This window comes from Nothoprocta perdicaria, unplaced genomic scaffold (assembly GCF_003342845.1).
Source record: "Nothoprocta perdicaria isolate Ctin4 unplaced genomic scaffold, notPer1 scaffold_39, whole genome shotgun sequence".
Taxonomy (NCBI): Eukaryota; Metazoa; Chordata; class Aves; order Tinamiformes; family Tinamidae; genus Nothoprocta; species Nothoprocta perdicaria.
This window is the reverse complement of record NW_020455632.1, coordinates 3,585,152-3,599,058: the sequence shown is the minus strand read 5'-3', so window position 1 is coordinate 3,599,058 and position 13,907 is coordinate 3,585,152.

The following is a 13,907-nucleotide window of genomic DNA, read 5'->3' as shown; positions in this document are numbered from 1 at the left end:
ATGGTTAATCCTTAAAATGTCTCCAAGCATCTCAACGTACTAAATTGTTGCTGCGGTCAACTTCCTGTCTTACAGCGTTTGATCTGAATCTGCACCTAACACGGCAGGGTCACTTGGTCCTCCGGGATTCTTCCCGTGAATCTCAAAGATCTGCGTGCCCGATTACAGGCTCATTCTGTAGTGCCGCTCCTCTTCCCCTGAATAGTCATACCAGCAACTAGAAATATGCAAGAACAGTGTTTTCTTCATCCAAATTTAAAGTATGGTAATAAGATCTGCAAGTTATCACTCATCCTCTAAATCAAGGGATTAATTTAACTTAAATGCCATCTAGGAAGATTTCCATCCACTACTGTTTACATGAGTCAACATCAGAGATGAATGAAGACACAATTTGCCCTCCTGGATCCTAGAACAATGTGAAAAGCTTGTGATACAGCTGTCTGATGACACTTTGTCTTCTCTCCCTTCAGTTCAATGGAGAGAATGTGGAAGATTTATCTTGTCCTGAATGGACTAAGGAGCTCTTCATCTAGTATATAAAGATGCTGAGCAAATTTAAGAATGAATTAAGTGGCTTTTTCAAAGCGTAGAAAATGTGACTGTTTTTCCCTAAGTTCATGTCAAACATCTTATTCTGTAACACATCCTCTCTGTGCACCTATGAAGTASAAACGAGCAACGAACGCAGACATGGGCATTAAAATTAAGTGAGATTTCTTTTGGCATGGTTGTTGCTRTTTTCCATCCAAGAAAAACAGCACCATAGAAATTTTTCTACATAAACATAAACAGTCAACACCAGGCTCATCTCTCTGTGGATGGAAGATTTAAGCGCATGTGTGGGTGYTTATATATGTACACAGTCATTTTCCAAAGTAATTGCTTATCTATTTCAACCTCAGCATATGTAAATCAAGCTTCTCTTTCCTTCATCAGATCTTAGCAGTACAAGTGTGAGGAAGAGGCAGCATATCCTACCTGTTCATTCCTACAGCACAGTGACCAACGTGGGGGCAGTCAGACCTCTACAGCTGTTGCTGAGCTCTGTGTTGTAGGTTCTACTGCATAGCCACGTCAGTCTCATCTGAGTGCTGTAGGAATCCCTGGGTCGTGTGTCCCTTCCTTCATGGGCCCCATGGAAAAAAAGGATGTCAGCATTGTCCTCAACATAACTTGAAGACTTGCATTCTGACTCAGGACCCTGCGTGTAACTGAATCTCATGCCTGAGAGGTTCAGGTGACGAGATGTAAACATCAAACAGGAGCTGTACTTCATGCACAAAGCTAAATATATTCTGAAGTCTTCCTGCCTTCGTYAGAGGTACTGCAGATGACCTACAGCTAGTGACAGTCAAGGCTGGGTCAGTGTGTGAGTAGTACAGAAAACCCTTCTCAGGTCATTTTAAGAGCTTTGTTCATAAGCCTAATTTCTTAGCAATTGTCATCATTTGTGGTTGAGGAGAAATTTCTCCTTGGGTGGGATAGAACAAAATATGTGAGGATTTTTCTTCTCCTTTATTGTATAAATATATTTCTCCTCTCTGAGATTATTTAGGTTTATCTTACCAGTTCTCTGCCAATGCCAGACTGTTTAAGAGGAAGATAATGAAATATATGAAGCTTGCAGGACTATTGTGAAGCTTAATCCATCCATGTTTGTAAAGTGAAAGGAAATAATATCACAGAAGAAGAATCACAAGAAAAAGGCTTCCAATAATGGAGCTTTTTTCCCTAGGCCAGGCAATCCTTCTTGCCTACAGTCAATATTAGGCGCGTGGTGCCTGCAGGAAACGCACGTGTTGGCTGTGGCTGGAGGGCGATTCCTGTAAGCCCTGCCCAGCTGAGTCWCCACTGCCGTGTTCTTCAGCGGGTGCCAGGTCTCCGCACGAGTGCCAGGTCTCCGCACCGTGTGAGCAGGGATCCTAGGTGGTGGATCTGGGATCCGGCTTCGCAGGTGGGAGCGGTGCCATCAGCCCCGTTAGGCGGCGCAGAGGAGGGCGGCTGCGTTCGGCCACACCGGGGCCCGCTGTGAAATGGGCCTGCAGTCCAGGGCCTGGGCAGGCCCGAGGCCTGCACAGGAGGGACAGAGCGTTGTCCCCTGCAATGAACTCCAAGGCAGGGTCGGACTGTGCTGGGTTTGTGTGAGGCGCCAGACTCTCGGTGTGCGAGGCACAAACATGGCCACAGCTGAGGGAGCAGGAGGTGGCTTTGCATCCCCGCGGTGCTGCTCCGAGGCCAAGACACTGTCTGGGCAGAAATGGCTCTTAGAAATTTCCTTCTCTGCCTTCCTCGAGTTTCCAGTGAGTTGCTCTCAGCCCAGGTCACCCTCAGCACCAAGTCTTCCACCTCTTGCCCTGAGGGCCAAGCCACCAACCTGCCCAACAACCCCCAGCCTGTTTTTCCACTTGTTTAATACACTTTGAGCAAATATGTCTTTCCTCAGATTTGCAATGCAAAAGACGCCAGAGGCAACACCAAAGCGCTTTTTTTTTTTCAGGAGAACAAGTGAATGTGGGGCTGAGGGCAGGGGCCGGGCGTCATGGAGCTGTGGGAATATCCATGGAAGAGGTGTGGCACATAGGAAGGAGGCTGGCTGGAAGTTCCCTGGGGCTAAAACCTTGGCTTTGCTAGCTCAGACAGCAAAAGACACTGCTTTGAGGCAGCACAGAAGAGCACGAAGGCACAGGTGTGCACATCCCCTGTGCTCTTACATCTAATGCATAAGTAACAGACCCACCGCAGCTGCTGGAGTTCAGAGCTGTAGTGTGAAAGCTARAGGCTGTGGAGAACATTTTGCAGAGAAAATCCGCTCCGGTAGATGGCAGTGGCAGACATCTGACTAGCTGAAGGCCTCCTTAGCRCTGCTGTGTCCCGCTGCCCTGCTGGATGTTCCTTTACTGGGAGAGCACCAGGAAAGGGCTTGGATGGGCCGGGGCGGGTGGCGCAGGAGCTGGGGAAGCTGCGCTGTGGATACTGCTTCCGAGAAGGACAGCAGCAAAGCTCTGCTCACCATGTAGAACAGGCCCTGTAAGGAATTACAGGTCGTGCTAAGGAAGCCGTGTCCTGGCACAGCTTTAGCCAACTTCTCATCTTGCTGTCTCTCCAAGCCTTGCTGCCCTAGCTCCACCAGTGCCCTGCAGCCAGCATGCAACCCCYGCTTCCCCAGAGCCTGGTCCAGTACTCATTTGATGTCACGGTGCAATCCAAATCACTGAAATGACAGAAAAGCTCATTTTAGGGGCAGGTTAGATCAGTCAGCTTCACTTCTCACTGAACAAATGCCAGCTCAGGTGCAAAGGAGAGGGTGAAATCAYGTGGCTGAAAGTGGATGGTGAGAGGGGAAGGACAGCCAGAAGGAGAGGGAGATGAAGAGGGAACAAGTCCTCCCTTCCTCAGCAGTGGCTTGAAATGGGCTGAGCTCAGCTGCCTCCTGAGGCTGTCCCAGCACCAACCATGGCCGAGTGCAGCAGACCCACCCAGAGGCCTGGTGAACACAGGGAGGAGAGACTTCCATTGGGCTGTGACTATTGCAATAATTACTGCTCCTAGCCATGGAAAAGGAATTCCCTAACAGCCATTGCCAAGGTGTTCGCACAAAAGCTTTTCTGCTTAAAGCAGTAGCAATTAAAAAGGAAGAGGGCTTATCAGCATAATCAGCATAAGCCCTTGTGAAGTCAGACATATTCCTGGAAGATGAATTATTCATGGTTTTGTTCAGAACATACCCCTGCCGTGCTGGAATTCCAGACAAAATGCTGTTGAGCTTCATGCCCAGATGTACTCCCTTCCATAGCGTGCTTTAGAAAAATATTTCTTTGTCCTGTCTTGAGATTAAAGCTTTTTGGGAAGCAAGAGCCACCTCGTAGAGCATGTGCATGCAGGGTCCTGCCTGGTGGAGCTCAATGCTTGCAGGAAACTCACAGAGTAAAGCTTGAGTTGTGCCACTGAGCGCAGACTGAATCTGACTTTCGTTTGACTGTCCACCATGAATGAAAAGAGATAAATACATGGGACAAAGGCTAAGGTTCAAGTAAAATAGCATTTTTTTCTGTAGCCTAATGCTATAACAGAGGAATGATAGCATTTATTTATGGTTGGTAGCTCTATGAGACACAGAAGCCATCATCATGTTTTAGGGCCTGCATTTTGCTAGGTGCCATGTGAATACAGAAGCTCTCTCATCCCAAGAAAATTAGTCATTTTGCCAGCGGCCACCTAAACATAACTGTACTGTACAGTTCCTGAGTTGTGCAGAAGAAATATAGTTGTGTTTTTAGTAGAATACAATTTACATACTGAAGCTCAGATTCCTGTGCCATTCAATGGGCTTTGGTCTGTGCTGATGATCCCAAAATGCACCAAGGAGCCCATAGGACTGCTTTATGGGATGGTTTGTTTCTTTTAGGGGCATTTTCTTAGTAGAAATGGGACTAGCAAACAATTTTCCATCTCTGACATTTCCTCAGGCAGGACAGTGGGGTAGTTTGCTCATCCTTGGGCAGCAGAGAAACAGTAGAGAAAGTGGGAGGCTGAAMTCCGCATACAAATGAAATATTCCTTGTTATATCTTCATACTACAAACTAAAGAAAACAGAGGCATTTTTCTACCCAGAATTGTTTCATTTAGTGAGATTTCTTATGGGTTTGGCTAGCAGTAGCTTGGGGCAGTGTTTGATGCTAGAGTCCCTGTGTGAGATCCCTGCACGGTGATGAGAGATTCCCTGCCCCAAAGTGCCTGCAGTGCCAAAAGCAGTGAGAGGGGAAGCACATTATTCTGAATGGGAGCTGAAGTGGCTGTCTGGGCCATGGGAAGGAATCTCACTCTTTTACCATTGCTGTAATACTCAAGAGGTCCATTGTGGGGACATGGGGTAGACCTCCTGTCCCTCTCGGCCCCGTGGGCCTGTTTGCTACCAAGCTCTTTGGTGGACAGCGGCGGCTGCTGGGGCGGCCGCTGGGGTCAGGGATGGGCTTGGGTRACCTGAATTGCTCTGCTGCTCCCCAGCGGGATGTCACTGTCCTCCCAGTGGATGGTGTGAACCTTCTGGGTCATCCCTGGGTCATCCCATGTTTTACACTGTGACAGACGACCCATACGCTCAATWAGTCCTTTTTAGCTGAGCTGTGGGAACATCTTAAATCAGCTGGTTCCTGCAAGGGCCTGACCTTGAAGGTGTGTGTAGCCGCACCTTGCTGCTCAGTCTGGTTCCCCYGGTGTAGCCACACACTGGCATTATCCCAGGCTGTGGTGGATTGAGGAGGAACAGGGGTAACCAGGAATGCTGTGAGCAGGGCTAACTCATTAAAAAATCAGCATTTTAATCACAAATGTTTTAAACCCCTCACACCAGTTTTGAGGGCAGACCTGCTCAAATCCTCTTGCACTTACTAGTCAGCCTCTCTTCATAGTGAGTGCAGCTCCTTTGGAGGACGTGTGAGTCTCTCTGAACTCTTCCCCCCAAGTGAACTTCAGCTACTGGTCCTTTTCCAGAGTTTAGTCTATAAAAATCCAGGCCAAATCCAGTTCCTTGTCTCTCACAGGCTGGGTGGGTTAAGGGAGCTTTCCAGAAGTCTAATATATTGCCAGAGTCTATGGACAGCAAATGGGATCCAGATGTGTCCTTCAGCACAAGGCTTTTCTTTCAGAAGGAATTTTCCCAGATCATTCCCAGGTTTTGCTGACGGGCTTTCTTGTATGACGTACGGCTGCCTGGCTTCCCTTCACGKCCTGGCCATCGGCATCGTTTTCCTGGGGGTGAAGGGGCAGCCAAACCCCGACCGACGTGGCGGTGCTCTGTGTCGCAGCAGCCTTCCCTTCTGGAGCAACCTGCCGCCTGGACATGCCCTGTGCTTGGGAAGCGCGGGCTGATCCTCTCGGCTCCCAGAGCTGCGCAGGACCCCCCAGCCACCCGCCTCACTTCATCCAAATCACCGGGAAAGGGCTCACCGAGGGCACGGGATAACTGGGAGCCTCAGCCGCTGGTCTGCACCTTGTTCTCCTTGGCTTCTGCAGGGGACTCYGCTCTGCTCCCCAAGATCCCCTGCTGAGGAGTGGTGCTAACAGAGAGAAAGGAAGACCCTGTCTTCTTCAGACCTTGGCCTCACATCACCCCACTGCCCTGAAAAGGCAAGATGGGCTAGAAACATCTCCTCCTCCTGATCGGATGGGGTAAAGACCCGAAAATGGCCCCAYGGATGTGGCAGGCTGTTGGGCCGAGCCCCCAGGCCTCTGTCATGTACCCTCCTGGCTGGCTGGGCCAGCTCAGCGCAGCCACCCAAGTCCATTTTTAGGCACTCTCTTCTCCCATGCATCTAACACCTAACTTGGGTGGTGAAGACATTAGGACACTTAAGTCCTGCTAAAAGGGGCTTTTCAAAGAAGAGAAAGAAGAGAATAGAGCTGAGGACTCAGTTTTGTTTGGGTTTGTTACAGCCTGCCTGCCCTATATCAGAAATCATTGTGAAATGTTTATTGAGTGCAATGAAATATAATTGCACTGAAAGAGCTAATGCAGTAGTCCACATAGCTCAACTTTTCAGATCCTTTTGCTCAATACTTTTCCAACTACCAAGATGTATTTTTTCTTCCAGGAAGACATTTGGCAGCAGATTTAAACAAATCCTAAGGGCTGCTAAAACTTAGACACATATTTGGGAGATCAATGATGAACATGGAAAACTTCTGCCTTTTTATAAAATGCTCTCAAGTGTGTTCAGTTTCTGTATTCTGCTTTTGCATCGAGGATTCCAGACATCTAGCAAGATCACTAGGTGGGTTGCAGGTAACCTAATATCAGCACTGTGTCATCTCGTGTGCTATTCAGTAAATTCAGATTTTCATACATTAGTGCAATATGAAAATTCAGCAGAGAATTCACTTGAATAAAAATATATGCCTGGGACTGCAATGCTGGGGAATTTAAATCAAAATCACTTTCAATCAGTGCAATGCAATAAGAGTCTCTTGACTGTCTATTTGAATATTCAATTTAAAATGCTACTTAGAAAGAGTAAATAAAATATCCTTCAGTTCTTCAGATTCAATTTATCCTCTGTTACAACCCATTGAGAGTTACCGCAGGGGTGAATTTGCCCTACATCTCATTTCTGCCCTAGAGTGTTTTCATAACAGTCTGAGTCATCCAAAGCTCCCAAGCTGAATTAATTTGGCTGCTCTGAATCTCATAGTTGATATCCCACAGACAAAGCCATGTCTGTGATTCACAAAAGTGCTGATTAATACCAAACAGGAATAAACCAGACACTGCTATTTGTTCCTGGCTGTTCCCAATCAACGCACTGTAGTCAACGTGGCTTTCTGAAGGTCATGAAAGCTGCTAGGTGGCAATAGGGAGAGCCAGAAGCCTGATGGAAGAGATGTGGAAGGCATGTGCGTTTCCAGGAGCTTGTAGAGGGTCCTGCCCTCATCCCTGCCACGGAGGCGGGAGCTCCAGCCCTGGAGCTCTTGCTCCTTAGCACGCACCAGCACAGCAGGCCTCGCTGGCCTCTCTATCGTGTCTGAGCAGGCAGCAACAAGTACTTTTGCCACAGCCGTGTCCCCAAGCAGACTTGGCTAGCACTGCTTTCCTCACGCATGTGGCTATAGCCTGTTACCCATCTGCATCCCCTGCTGAGCACTCCCCGGGCCTTAGCTGCCAGATTGTTCCACCTCTCCTTGTCCTGCAGGGAAGGACCTTTCTCAGGTGTTTGCTTTGGTCTGCTGCATAGTTAGCAGTTAGGAGGGAGGAGATAAAGATCCTGTCTTGCAGCTGTTCTTCAGCCCTTGCTGCAGCAGTGGCAGGATGTGTAGGCCAAGGAGGGCAAGTGTAGGGATGTCCCAGAYCATCTTCAGCCTGGGCTTTTCTTTCTGCATCAGAGAGCAGAGCAGCTTAGCTATGTGGGGGCTGTTGGGGATTCCTGACACTCATCTCCTGCAGGGATAGTGCTAGAACCTCTACAGACATCATCTGTATTGGGGAGCTCTGCCTTGGGACTTCTCACATCCTCCAAATGCTGGCCAGGTGCTGGGGAACTACACACATCAGTAGTGACATCTGAGGCAGCTGGGTTTTCCAGCATTTTCGACTACTCTGCTCTCAGCTGCTCTTTCAGTGCCAGGCAGAAGCAGTGCTGCAGCCATGGAGCAGAAGAAGCCAAGGTGGGCCCACAGCAGACATCAGTGAGCTCTGAACTCACAGTTTCCAAACACGTCCAGATCCTCTCSTGCAATTTCAGCTAAGCTAGGAGGCATTTCAGCTGCAGCAAGCAGTGTAAGCCTGGTTGTGTGTGTGCTTTTTAGCCATCGAGCYGCGTGTTCTGTATGGCAGGGCCCTCTTACGAGCAGCGCAGTGGTTCTCCTGTTGTGCTTTGATGCATAGGCAGATGGTGCAATCAAGTTAATTAGCAGCATCAAACCCAGTTTGCCAAGAACCTGTTGATTTTCCAGAAGGGTAACAAATTTTCTCCTTAGGTACCAGCAGTGAGTCTGAAGTAATTTGCTATAAGCACGAGAGAAATCAAGCTTTCTGTGTTATTTAGGGAGGGTGGTGTTGCATTCAGACACATGCCAATATGATCGTTCTTGAGAACCGTTACATGATGCCTTAGTAATTAATTAGAAGTAACATTTATTGTTAACATTAATTTGTAACTGAGTTAGGACAGCAGGCTGAATGCCAGGATCAGGTCTTGTATTAGCTGAAAGGCTTCCTCATAAATCATAGTGTTTAAGGGATTAATCCCAGGCTCTTTCTTCCCTGGAGATCTTTAAGACTGTGTACCTAAATGTGTAGAAAGCAACTGATGTTGGCAGTGTCAGATGGATGATGGAGTGTTAGCTCCTTGCTCAACAGACTGAAAGCCTGAGAAGATCTGTGGTTAGGGAAGCTGACCCTATGACTTGCTTTTTCTTAAAGCATTTGCCTGCRGAAAGCAGCAGTAAGGAACTGAAAMCCRGCCTCTGCTGAGAGCCCTTCCTTCTCACCTGGACTGGCTCTGCCCTTGTACTACATGCTGTACAAACACRGAACCAAAGGAAGACCCTCAATTTGCCATCTCATCTCTTGATGACCCTGGAAATCTTCACAGAAATGTGTCAGCCAAGTCCAAATATGTTACCATGACACTTTCATATCTAACCACAAAGCCACATCTCTYTTGTGATGGGGGATCCAGTCTGGATTGCAGAAGAAAATTAGGAATTTGTCTTGAGATGCTGGATGCCACTCACTCATCAGTCCTCAGCCTCCCCTTCGCTTGGGCCTTTGCCTGGTATCACGGGCCTGCCTGAGGCAGAAGCGTTGGCTCAGGGAAGGAGGGAATCAAGCTGCCCTCATTGCCACCGCAGAAGATGACCAGGACTTAGGGAACTTAAGGTCCAGTTGCTCAGGAAAGCTCGAAGGTGCCCTTCCTCACAGGACAGCAGTCAAGGGAATGAAAAGTCYGACCTGCCCATCTTATATTTCAGAGCACTGCCATCTGCTAGCAGTTTATGACTAAGGCAGCCTATACCATGCTTACAGCAGCTCACTGAAAATGGACCTGGACCCATTCTCAGAGCAGTATGTTCAGTTGAACATCAATTTGAAGTTATCCAGCACACAATYATTTAATAGTGGACAGAGAGCCTCCCAAAAGATGTGGGTTTTTGGTTTTTTTTTTTTTTAATTAGCTCTCTTCTGCATCTGGTTACTGATTAATATTTATTTAGACTTCCCCTGCCAAAGGCCAAAAACACAACCACATTTCATTTTCTTCTAGGGATAAGTGACAGCAAACACAGTCACTGATGGACAGGGCTTGAGGGCAAAAGCAGCAAAATCTGGAAGTATCTTCTGTGAAGACTTATGGCTTCCCAAGGCTGGGAAACAGCTGGAAAGTCCATCAGATCCTACATGTGAGCTGGAGATACAAATACATCAGCAGTATCAAGGCAGTTTCAGTGACACACATGTCCACTAGCAGAAATCAAACTGGATACGGACACTTTCAAGGCTTTAGGACACATCAAATTTAGATTGGCAAATAAAATTCTAGTCTGTCTGCTCTTTCACACCCCATTATGAGCTCCCATGGAGGAATAACACGATCCAGTCCCTTATTTCCATCAAAACACAGTAATAAATTATAGGCTTCTGTATCAGTTGTCATTCTGTGAGTGATTGCTGAGATACACTCTAAGCTGATAAATTATTTAAATCAGATGCAGCACATTTTGGAAAATGAATGTGATTAAGTGGCAAGATATTATGAAGAAACTTGAGACAAAGTACTAAGAGAATTTCTTTTCATAAAATTTAGCATGTTTCCTGGCTGATGATAGTCTTGAATAAATGGGTGAATKAGTAGGTAGACAGGTAGAACACAACTGCAACAAAGAGCTAATATGGACATAGGAGGCAAATACAAAGCGAAGGATGGTTTTGCTAAAGCAAGACATTTTACCTTTCCTCTACTGCACTCCAAAAAGGGCAATGAGTWTTTTATACTTCTCTTCTTCCCAGAGCCCTGTATGGTGTGCTGTTGTCATATGTTTTTGCTAAAGCCCTATAATGTGTCATTTCATAAATGATACTGAAGCTTATATGTTCCTACCCAAATTCTGTTGTGGCTCCGTTTCCAATTTATTAGGAAATGACAGGCAAAGATATCAGATCAAATCTGAAAAAAGGAAATTGAAGACACGAATGTCCAAAATCCCATCTGCTTCTTTTCCAGCAAAGTCAGCTTGTCTACAAACCTYGTCTTGATGACTACACTCCCTTCCCAGGTACTACAACACTACTGCATGAAATACATAAATTGTCCTTGCACTAAAGTTGTAAAATTATTCTAACATCTGGTTATTGCTAGGTATGGATATTATCTTCCTTCTTTCCTTTCTCTTTCTTTCTCCCTCTTCTTTCCTTCTTTTCAGTCCTTCTTTCTTTCCTGCTTTATTTTACTTTTCTTTCTTCCCTTCTTTTTCTCTATTTTTCTTTCATTTAACTGAAAGCCATAAGCAGCATTTATTTGCATAATTGCTTCACTGAAACTTCAAAAAAGCTCTCATTTAATTGCCGTGCATATGATCATATTCACCTAATTTAGTATAAATGTCCCGTGCTGTTTCAATTGAACATCTGTCTTAAACTGTTGTGAGGGAAAAAAAAGARTGTATTTCACCCATCAGTTGAATGATATGTGAACCTTCTGTTAATTTTGGTCTTCTCTTCCATAGTGCTTCTTCTTTTCTTTACCTTTAATTCTCCTGAACAAAAAATGTCATATTTTATATTTAAGTTGACAGAATTATAAAAAAATACTTGTGGTAAAACAGTCTATGTTTTCCCCTTTCCCTTCTCCTCCCCAGCACTGGGAGGRCAACTTGCCTTAGTTAGTGAACAGGGCTTTTGGCTCAAGTTCAGCCTTGATTTTGACTGCTGGAAGTTTCATTCCACATGGATTCATCACTGTTGATTTTTATTCCTGATTTTCAGGCATAGGTGCCTGTACAGACGGACACATTCCCAATGCCAGTCTCACACAGATTATCTGGCTCTCCTGTGGCTCTGCTTGAGTCTGTACAAGTCTGAATCCAGCCCCTTGCAGCAGGCCTGGAGGGGATGCAAGAGCACCCGGAGGGTCTGTGTGCACCGCTGCCTGCAGAGGATCACAGAGACATCATCTGAAATGGGAATCATAGAACTGTAGAATCATTATGGTTGGAAAAGACTTCCAAGAGCATCGAGTCCAACTGTAAACGCTTCAACACCCTGCCTGTTGGACCATGTCCCTAAACACCTTGTCGACACCTTCCTTGAACCACCAGGGATGGTGACTCCACCACTTCCCTGGGCAGCCTGTTCCAGTGCTTCACCGCTCTTTCCGTGTAGAAGTTCTTCCTAAGGCCTATCCTGAAGCTTCCTGGTGCAACTTGAGGCCATTTCCTCTTGTTCTTTCTGTAGTTACTCTGGAGAACAGATCCACCCCTACCTCACTACAACCTCCTTTGAGGTGGTTGTAGAGAGCAATAAGGTCTCCCCTGAGTCTCTTCTCCTCCAGGCTAAATAACCCCAGCTCCCTCAGCTGCTCCTCATAAGGTCCGTGCTCCATCAGACCATAGGGATATGACTTCTTCCTTCCAAAGACTCTGCAGAGTGAACATACACAGTCTCTTTACATTCATAAGGGAGGCTTGCAGAGCAGGAAAGCCAGATATAGCTCTATTAGGCTAATGCTCTATTGTCTATGTCCTCTTCTTTCTGAATCCCTATGCAAATGCAAAAAGAAAACAGGAAACAATCCAGTCTGTGGATTTCTCATGGGAACCATGCTGTAAAATGTGGACAATTATCTGAAGGATTTCTTGAAGAGTCRGCTAGTAACCTGCTATGGCAAAAGTGCTCTGAGACAGGTAAAAAGAAACAGCGTTTGGATTTTTGAAAAAATGTCAAAACCAGAATTTGGACAGTTAAAGCATAAGTGATATCCAAAAAACTCCCAGAAATTTCTCTTTTCCAGTTAGAGAGAGTTATATTGTGGAAAGAGATAGATTGCCAGCATTTTATTTCACAATTAAAAAACAAAACAAAAAAGGTTAATCTTAAGAAACAGATATTAAGGTCAATATAAGAACTGTTTAATTCAGAGAGATACACTGACAGTGAAAGCAATTACCTTTATCTTGARCAAAGCACCCTTCTGAAGGAAAATACCTGTTGATTTAGATTAAAAACAGACACCAGACAATGTGCTGGCCAGTGTTCTGCTGAGAAACACTCAGTATAAGCTCAGAGTGGTCTCCACTTCCAAAGCTGTGGGAGCAGAAAGTGCTTGGCATCTTTGCAAAACTGTCTCCAATTCAATACCCCACATCAGAGGCACCTGAGACACCTGTGTGCTTTAACTTATCTGCAGCCTAATCCTCCCCACCCACACACAAATATATAAAATGGAAATAACAATTTAAAGCCATCTACATAAATACGGCTCTTTGAAATGCACTAATGTGTGTTATTACCTGAATCAGGAGAGCACTTGTGCACAGCATAAACTCACATCCAAGCTGCAAGGGGAGAACAAGATTTCGTTTCTAAATTTGGGAACATTATCAGGTTGCATTGAGAGCATTATTATAAACAGAGGGGAAAGGAAATGAAGGTTGAGAATGGTCCTGGAGAGAAAAAGGAAAGGGCAAGGAACATAGTCAAGAAAAGGAAGCTCCAGGAAGTAAATGGTTTGCAATTACTTTAGGCAGCTCAGTTAATCTTCATGCAGTTTAAATTTCTCATTTTTGAAAATGGAAAAAACATCTACTTATTACCAAGAGGTGGGTTGCTAATTCATGTTGAAAAGTGCTCTGAGATTCTGGGAAGAAAGAGAGTTTTAAAATTGTAAAGTATCACCCTTGAAATCTGTTGTTATGCTATGGTAAGACTGAGGATTTCAAAGCTGCAGTTGAAAACTAATACAGAAGGAAAACAACWACCTATTCAATCATGAATACTTGACCAGCCCTAGCATTTCTACCCATGATACCATCAACAGACAAATACCGGTGGGAAGAATGGGTAATACATATCTTAGGAGTGCATTTTACTTGGTCTCTCATCTGGGAAAGCGAGTTTGCTAAGCGTACAGCTGCAGGCAGCATAATCAGTTTAGAAATTTGCATTTACTCTCATTTTATTTCCTCCTGGGGAACTGTAACCAAGCTGCCAGCGTGAGGAAACCACCACTGAGATAGCCAGTGAAGGAAGAGTTGGTCTATAGCACGCCCCTGGTCCATGGCAGTCAGGYGCCGCCAGCTCTGTCCCTTCATTTCAGCATCCTAAGGAGTTCACCTTAGAATTCTTTTCCATCCACTTACTGACACACAGCGTGTGTCCTTGCAGACGCTGCATTCACATTATTTACCAGCTCCC